We start from the raw sequence: 9,858 nt of genomic DNA, 5'->3' as shown, positions 1-9,858 counted from the left end.
TCAAACGATTGCTTCCAGCCATGCAGTATGTGTCCCTGAGAGGAGCTGTGGTGGCTTTGTACAACAGCAACTTAGCTAAATGGGAACTTCACTTTCCAGGTACCCAGACACAGGAGAATTCTGTATGGTGTACAGTTATGATCACTACAAGAAAGAAAATATGTGATACCTGAAAGACAGAAACAAAACAGCAACCATCTTGTTTTGAAGGTGGGTAGAGGCACTTAGGAATAGCCGCAGAGATGCCAGTGGGTCCCACTTGGTTTTTGTTTTCCCTACTCTGAGCCTGGCTCTTTTTCCAGACTGCTGGCTCTACTGATCAGCCGTGACCCCAGTTCACCATGAGATGCTCTGCTGTGAGCTCAGAGATGGAAGCCACAGAGAGCCGACAGTCTTCCAGATACTTCTATACCAGCTTCCATTGGGGTTCCTCTCCCGCTGTTGAGAGCTCAACAAGCTCTGATGTGCCCACCTGCATCAGGTCTGGTTAGGACTTTTCTCTGGTACTTTTTGGACCTTTTCTTCCTCAGCTTCTCCCAAAATTGTATAGGTGTAACTCCATGATAAGTACTCTATCCCATAATGCTCATGGTGGTCTTGCTTCCCTGATTGAACTTTACTGGCCCAGGAGGGAAATATAATTATCCTCATCTTATTACATGTCCAGGAACATTTTATCATTCCTTATAGATTGCTACACCAGACACGTTTTGGGCTGGCTATCCGTGAATATAATCAGTATGTATCAGTATAATCAATGTGACATTGTCCTCGAGTATCTGGTAGGGGAGGCACAAAAGAATTCTTTTCAGGAGAACCTTAATATCTAAAGATCCTTGTCAATGAGACAAGCATGAACTCGAGATACAGTGGAAAGGCCAATCATTGCCCTCGGATCTTGCAGAGAATTACAAATCTTCTCCCATCTCCAGGGCTGGACCTGTCACCTCTGATTTCTTCTCTTTGTTCTTGGCTTTAATCTTCTTCTCTCGTCACATAGCACTATGCTAAAGGGAGGCCAGCAGGACTTAATTCAGTTATGAAATTGCTGAATTTACTCCTTCTTAATCTTGAGGTGTCATGAGAAGCGTGTTGGCCTGGTTTCTGGTCCTAATTGCCAAGAACCTCTGTGGATTAGGAAATGTATTCAGCCTCTCTGGGAGCATTGTTTTATAATGCAATATTAATGGAATAGAATAATGGTTCTTCTGCCACATACCTAAATTCATTGCTCTTGTGACAGCCTTTCTAGAAACTTACATTTCAGTTATTTACAAGTATATTAGAGCTCCACAGACTATGACACATGCATCCCAGAAACATTATAATATTAAATACACGATTGACACAACAGCCTCACTTGATCCAAGTGTCACGTTTACTTTACACAGAGCCATCCTAAGAAAAGAGTGAGAGTGCCACAACACAGAGGGGCTGATGGTGGTTTCCTCTTTTATTTGCTTTCAGCACAGGATGACATAGTATAGCTTATATGTGCCCAGCTGTATTATCACAATTGTTTTTAGGTAATAGTGTCTGGTTTTAATTAAAATCATTCTCATAAAATAGACAGATTTCCTCAAAGAAACCATGAGCTGAAGTGAAAACAACAACATAAGCGCAAGCAAATAAACAAAAACAAAATGATAGATCAGACATGTTTACTCCTAGAAAGAACAAACTCTTTGCCAACCACATTGAAAGATTAAAACAATGAGGGTAAAATCAGATCTGACAAAAGTCTGACAAAAATATTCAAAATTATCAAGACGATGGTTTACAATTTGGATTTACATCTACTGTCATTGATGCCAATCTCTCCTTAAGGGCGTATTGTGTCTTGAGATATTAACTAATGTAATATGATGCCATCAAGATTGGCAAGGCATTTAAAAATATTGTTTGTTTCATCTTGATAGCATCTTTTTATTTTCTTTTTCATGCATTTATTATAGTGCTCATAGCACCTTGGGAAGTACACATATTGGAAGCATGTACTGAAAACTTTTTACTGATTAGAGAGCATGACCAAAACCAAGCATGACCAAAAGCTGGAGATTACTGATTTGGACTGAGACCAACACGTCTACGTGTCCATCTGACTTATGAAAATGAGGTGTGGGTGGTAGGCCAGATTGGAGTCTGCACTTCAAGACTGTAAAACATTTACACTCTACTTTGTATGACCTAAGGCATAATTACAGGAATTAAGGAAAGGATTGTACTTCAGACATTCAGATAAGTGTTTTCATTTCAACTGTCAGGAACCCTTACCATCACCCCTCCCCTCTGTCCACTCCCCCAAACGTTTATGAGAAACAGGGCTAGATTTAATAAGCTTTCAATGAGTGTTTTCTCTCTTACTTTCACCTGGTTCAACATCTAAGTAAATCAACATTGCTAACCTGTTAGTTTTGGGGAACAAAGGGACTCTGTGGAAACTTTTCAGATTCAGGGAAGAATCCTGTTAGGGAATTGAATATGTGCAATACTTATTTTTAAATTTACTTTACAGATCTAAAGTTACTGTTCTTCAGAAGCAAGCAAACAAACAAGAAAACCAAACCCTGGTTTGCTCATAGATTGATTATTTATGGCATACTATTTTTAAAATGTATTTTATGCAGAAAATAGTCATATTTAATACTTTATACTATTTTTAAACTTTGCAAAATATAGACAGGAGACAGAAAAGAAACAGGGCCATAAATGTGGGCTAAATTGTGCACCAGTAACAGACAGCTCCCTAAATCTTAGTGACTTAATGTCGTAAAAGTTTGTTTTTTACTGACACTGCGTGTCTAATGCAGCTTGGCAGGTGGTGCTCTGCTCATTGAAATCTCTCAGGGACTGTGGTAGACATAGTCATGGCCCCCAAAGACACCCTAATCCCAAGAACCTGAGAATGATTTTGTTACCTTACATGGCAAAAGGTGCTTTGCTGATGTGATTAAGTTAAGGATTTTGAGATGGGGAGATTGTTTTGGATTATGCAGATGACACAATGTAATGTACTCACAAAGGTCCTTATAAGAGGGAGGCAAGAAGGTCAAAAAGAGTAATCAGAGAGGTGTCCGTGGAAGGAAGGGCTTAGAGTGATCTCAGGGAGGGTCCCAAGCCAAGGAGTGCAGGCAGCCTCTGGACACAAAAAGGCAAGGACACGGGTTCTTCCCTGAAGCCTCTAGAAGGAAACAGCCCTGTTGACATCCTGACTTTAGCCCTGTAAGAGCAATGTTGGACTTCTAACTTCCAGAACTATAACATGATAAATTTGTATTGCTTTAAGCCAGTAAGTGTATGGTAATTTGTTACAAGAGCAACAGAAAACTAATAGAAACCTATGTTCCATCTTGACAAATACTTTCATGATTCCTAAGGCAGAAATCGGAAAATTGGTGAATTATGTACCTTTCTTAAAGTTTCAACTAGAAGCAACACGTATTTCTTCTGCTTGCATTTCATTGGCCAATGCAAGTGACATGGCCACACTTGACTTCAAAGGAGGTGGGGTGTGCAATGCTGCCATGTGCCTACCGATGGACAGCCAGAACATTTGTGAATAGCTCTAGGCACCAACATACAGGAATTGCAGAACTGGAAAGAATAGGACTTAGAATAGCCAAAGTGTGACTCATCACCAGAAACTCAGCAGGTGACTGAGTGCAGGAAACCAGTATATATATAAAAAAAAAAAAGATCAGAATTTCTCAGTAGTAAATTTAGAGTAGGCACTGATGAGTGGGGCAGTGGCTACCAAGACTTCATCTGAATCCTAAAGACAGAAAGATCCTACCTCTTCTGTGCTCCATGAAGCTAGAAGAGACAGCCAGCCCTGACAAGAGGAGAAGGGACTCTGAAAGTCACGTTCGATGGACTCAAACTGCTTTGCACTGGCTGTAGTTCCCAGGTCCCTTGGCTGGTTTCTGGCTGGGTTTGGCAAATGTGAGGCACGGGGAGGAAATTGGTTGGTGGGAGGAGCCAGGGTACTCCTTCCTCTCCTTTTCTCCTTGGGTGGAGACAGGGACTGAATGTCTTCTGGTCTCCTGCTTCTGCTAGATTAGCCTGTTTTCAAGTTCCAGCTTCTTCCAGGTGACCCCAAGTTGTGACCTCCAATAAGTCCACCTCCTCCTTTTGTCCCTCCAGCCTACTGGTGGGAATAAACTTCATGCTTTTGCTAATCTGTGAGTTACTCCATTGTTTCCCACCGGGTTTTCAAGCCTCTTACATCATCAGTATAACTAATTCCCTACATTACAATTCCAGTTCGTTTCTGGTTTCCTGATTAGACCCTGGGTAAAACACCGAAGCACTGAGTAACTCAGAACCTGATAAGCACACTGTCCAAAAGGGCAACTCGGGACAAGGACACATCTTTGTGGTCCTAGCAGGAGGTGGGAAAGACTAGTGAGAATGACACAAGTCAGCTGGATTCAAGGCAGAGTGGAGAGAGATATAAGGTTGCCAGATACAATGCGAGTATATCTCATGCAGTATATAGACTGTATAAGCCTTTGTTATCGGGCTGTCTTGGGCACTGTAGGATGTTTTAGCAATATTTGGGACATACTTATGCCAAAAGATTATTCATTGTTTATCTGAAATTCAAACGGAACTGGGTGTTCGACATTTTTTATTTTCTAGATCTGGCAACCTTAGTAGAGAATGAGCTCATGTTGAGAGTTGGCTTCAATGTGGACTGTGCAGGAGTAAATATGGGGGCAGGCAGGATCAGTTTTGTGAAAAAAATGGGAGCTGAAATCAGACATTGATTGAAGTCTTTGTTACAGACTATAGTTACTGTGACTGAGGAAATCATAAAATATGGATTAGTCCAATCAGAGGACTTATGAGAGTGAATGCTCAGAAAGATATTTGTGCATATGTGTTTGTGTGTGTGTGTGTGTGTGTGTGTGTGTATAAAATGAGTTACAGAAACTTATCTGAAATAATGGCCCAAATGCAGCAGTTGCTAGAGAAACATTCTCAATTATTTGGAGTCTAAAGATATAAAGCTGGTGAACTAGCATGTGTTTTTTGAGGACAATGATGGAAGACAAAAGTATCTTCCAAAGACAAAATGCCCAAACTTGGTAATCAGTCTAAATCAGGGTTCTCAACTAAAGGCAGTTTTCTCCCCCAGGGAATACTTGGCAATGCCTGAACACAGTTTTAATTGTCACGGAGGGAAGTGCTCTAGTAGGTGGAGGCCAGCTAACCATCCTACAATGCATAGGACAGCTCCTAAAACAAAGAATCATCCAGTCCAAAAGGTCAATAGTACCACTGCCGAGAAACCCTGGCATAAACTTATATGGAAAGTCAGTAGTCAGCCCACATTCCGTAACGGCATACACAAAATGTGCCGTCCTAAGAGTGAAACCAGATAATAAGGAGAAATTCCATGAAGACAGATTCCAAACTGAAATAGAAGCAGCTGGCACCGCATAGTCCCCTCATTTGTCATCCCGTATCTGGGATTTAGCCACTTCTGCACATAGATAATAAATCATTACTGTGTGTGGTATGTTCACGGCATCACTCTTCTGTGTGTATTTAATCAGTATCCCTACTTATTTTAACCAGCATATGGTGCCATTGTTTTTTCAGAGTGATTTATTTCTGCATGATTCAAGAGATGGATATCTGCATGGCAATATGGTTCAAATTCAAGGAGTTCATTGGGGGAAGTTGTGAGCTAAATCAGGCCAAGGAGATACTAGGGACATGGCTGAAAACCAAGGGAATTCACAGTTCCTGGGAAAGGTAACAGTGTGTTTAGCAAAGCTCTGTCAGTTCTAGGCTACAGAAAACCAACTCAACTGGCTTATAGGCAGAGGAGGATGTCTTGGTTCCTGTATTGATACTGATTCTGGGGTATTTCATAGGACTAGAGGAAGGGCTGTACACACCAGCGCCTGTCTGGGCACTGCAGAAATTCTCCTATTCTCTCACTCTATTTCTCATCTCTGACTTCATTTTGCAGGAAGGCTTTCTCCACAGGGTCATGGTAGGAAAGATGGCTACTGGCAGCCTACATGTCACATCCTCCTGACTTAGAACTTCCGTTTCCCGTTATCTATACATCAGGCTCAGGAAGGGTCTCTGTTTGACCCTACTTGAGTCATTGCCCACCACTAGATCCCTTGCTGTTTACAGGGAAGTGGTACTACGATTAGCCAAGTCTGTGTCAAGGGCCCACACCCCTCATCAGGAGTGAGGTTACACCTCCAAATAGTAGAGGGGGAATTACAGTCACTTTCCTGGGACCACATTACTAGGCTTTGTCTAGTTCTGACACTTTTTTTCCCCCAATATAGTTGACACTCAATATTATTTTATATTGGTTAGTTCTGACACTTCTTTACTGCAACACCTGGTACCTGACTGGATTTGTGAGGGCTTTCATCCCTGGCTGTGCAGGCCTACTTTAGAGGTTCAGGGTTACCCGGACATTTTTGACAAGGGAATTGATTCTCTTCACGTGGGGAAATTATCATGCACTCATAAGCCTTTTGTGTTTGAGAATCACAGAAACAGAATCACATGGTAGGAACTCAATGATACATGGTGATTAGTTGGCTTTTTTTTTTTTTTTGGTTCCCAAGTTTTATTCACGAACTCATATAAAATATTCCAGATAAGTGAGTTTTATCAGTAATCCTCTTCTTTGTCCTGGTTAACCTGGGAGTCACATAATTTGTAACTCACTTTGCTGTTAGCACCTATGTGCAACCAATCACATTGGTTGTTCTTCAAATATTTTTTTTATAAGATATTTCAAACAGCTTTTGGGAAAAGGTTATCTTGCCTTTCTCCTTTCAACGGTTACTCCTCCTCCACTGAGATACCCAGAGTTTCCATTCACTTTGATTGTTTCCTGAAGAAATTACTCAAAATTGGCATCCATGATTCCATCTTCTACAGGACAGGTACAATCAAGGGTGAACTTAACAACCTGCTTCCCTTCCTTACTCCTCTTGGATACAAGCTTTTTCATGGATGTCATTGCGACTGTGGAGGCAGAAAAAGGATTAATGGCCTTTCCGTACACCAGATCATGTATATGAGTAATGAATAAAATACACTCTCTCTGCAGAGCCCACTGACTGAGCCATCTGAGTGATGTAAGAGAAGGTGCTCAATCTATGGAATCCAATATATTGGGTTCCATGTGGTTCCATCACTTATTAGATGAGTGACCCACTGGACTGCTCTATGTCCCACCTCCCTCATGTGTAAAATAGGCCAATAATCCCTACCTCTCAAGGATTCTGAGATAATCTGTGAGATTACCTATATCTTATATAATGCTTGTATACAGTAAATGCTCCAAAAATGCTTCTTTCTTCTCTCTCTTCCTCTGCAGATTTTGGCCAGTTTTTTAGCAAGGTGCTAGATTTCTTTGAGTTTGGCAATATATTGCTCCACTTGTAGGAACATTTTTGAACATCAAAAAGAATACCTAGGTAGTATATTTAAAAGTAGCTAAATAAATTACACGCATGATAATTTGGTAAGTAAACTAAGCTAATAAGAATTCAATTTTTATGTTCTTGAACAAAAAGACTTTAGATCTGAAAGGATACTAAAAATAAATATTGGAAAAATTTCCAGTACTTCACCCCATCCTTCTTCCAAGGGTCAAATTCTATTCTCACTCTGAAGTTTCAAAATATTTATAAATTTCTCTTCTCTGGTAGTTGAACTACCAATGGGGTTATTAAATGCCTTACCAAACGCTAACTCACTGGATTGTCAGTGCACCATCCAAGTTATTAAGAATAAAAAACATGGAGTCTTTCTAGAGCAGTGTTTTTTCAATAAATATTCTGGGGAAAGCACTTTGAGAACTGACTGTACTTCTACATTTCTTAAGAATGATAATTTATCCCAGTATGAGCAAGGATGAAGATTTGTACTTCAGAATAAATAGATAATGTGTCCTGGCAACCTGAAAGTTTAAATTTTTATTAGTCTTCTCTTGCATTTGGCACATCTAAGGGGAGAAACACAAACATCATTAAATAGAAAGTTTATGTGTGCAGTGTGAGGTATAAAAGATCTTAATTTTCTAGTGCAGCTGAGTAAATCTTTGTCTAGAGTGTTGGTTGGCATACACAAAATGAAATGTACAATTAAATTATGGCTTGATAAGTTTTATTTATCCAAGGAAATTCTTAATTCTTGCTGAGTTTTTTTGGCATATTGTATTTATGTAACTATGTTGAATTTTTGAAATTTATTTCTCCTTTTATTTATTGCCCTACTTCAATAGAAGAAAGAAAATATGCAAAGAAATGCATACAATTAGCTTATTTATTTAACTGGGCAAGAGTCAACAAGGGAAATTAATTTATAGGGATTATCTAGACTTCTTTATTGCCTTACTTTCAACTGGGGTTCATTTCCTCACCTAAGGAAAGATTTCCTTTTTTTCCCCCTGAACCAAAGACTGTTATGGAAATTGAATGAGATAGCATATGTTCACTATCGACATAGAGCAAGTTTTCAGTAAATGTTGCTTCTCTTTTCAGCCCCTTCTAATAATTGGTCATCATGCCTGATGACTTACCAGAACAAGTGGTTCTCACATTTCAGAGCATATCAGAATCATCCTGGAAATTTATGAAACATACCACTACCTGGTGCCCACTTCAGGATCAGGATTTCCAGAGCTTGTTTAACAAGCTCTGATGGACACACTGTATTCGCTGATCATAAGTTTAGTTTAAGTCAGAGCCTGTAACAGTCTTTGGGTTGGTTTTTTTGGCTTTCAAGAATTGAATGAATTCTGAATCAGCAGCCATAAAGAGAAATATGGAAGTAGAGAAGAACTTAGGATTTGTTCCAACTCCATCTTTTGCAGTTGAAACTGAATCCCAGAGCAGCTAAGGAACTTGCCGGGGACATCCAATCAGCTGCTGTGCCTGGCACGGTTGTCCCTGGGCCCTGTCCCACACCTGGGCTGGCTTTGAACATTAAGTCCTCCTTGGTTTCATGTGGTAGAAACATTTACTTTGGGATCAAATCTACCTACTTTTACTGCTCATACATACATGGCGCCATCCTGAATATGTCACACTGATTCTGTACTTGGAGGCTGTACTTTGTACAAAAATAGCTTCCCAATTCTAATAGCTGGCTATTTCTCACTTTTATTACCTGATATAATTATCCTTTGCCCAATCTTCTGTGTGGTTATGTGATTCATGACTGTTATTAGCAGTGGGCCTGCGTGTACTTTGTAAGGAGTATTATGAACAAAGATCATTGATCAAATACTGTACAATCTCTTTTGATTATTTTAATGTCTTGGGAGCATGAGAGTTTTAGGTAGATACCTTTCGAAAGCATTGTTTCCTTTTATAGCTTCAAGTCAAGTTGGATTTTGGGAGTATAAAGTTGACCCATTTTTTTAAAACATAGGAACAAAATTTTTAAATACTTCGTCCACTTATTTTAGAATTGTACCATATGAGCTTTGATGAAAGACCATCATATATGATTTAGACTGACGTTTTTGAAGTTGAATTCCTAAAATTGCGGGAGTATCTGAAGATTAGGCATAACTCGTATGTCTCTCTTTTTCAGTTATCTGAATTGATCTCTCCTACCTGTAACTCAGGTTATTACTACTGGAAATCAGTCCCTCTCAGGCTGTCCCTTAGTGTTTTCTGAACCAGGCCGAACCTGTGCTTCACATGACTTACCACCTGTTCCTCCTACCTGTTCCTTCAGCTGTGGCTGACTGTTAAGGGATTCTCCTCCGCTGGCTGAGGCGGTCCTCTCGGGCTAAGTGATACTATTACACTGCTCACACTCTTGTCTTTTCATTCCCTATTCCTCTATTTTAAGGTG

At 39.9% G+C, this 9,858-nt stretch overlaps 1 pseudogene; it reads right to left on the bottom strand.

The window, feature by feature from the left end:
- Positions 1 to 6,651: 6,651 nt before the first annotated feature.
- LOC117022598 (60S ribosomal protein L22-like) lies at positions 6,652 to 7,006 on the bottom strand (annotated as a pseudogene).
- Between the last annotated feature and the right edge of the window lie 2,852 nt (positions 7,007 to 9,858).

Source organism: Rhinolophus ferrumequinum, chromosome 5, assembly GCF_004115265.2.
Source record: "Rhinolophus ferrumequinum isolate MPI-CBG mRhiFer1 chromosome 5, mRhiFer1_v1.p, whole genome shotgun sequence".
NCBI classification, from domain to species: Eukaryota; Metazoa; Chordata; class Mammalia; order Chiroptera; family Rhinolophidae; genus Rhinolophus; species Rhinolophus ferrumequinum.
Note: the sequence above shows the minus strand (reverse complement) of the source record. Positions and strands in the feature narration are given on the sequence as shown.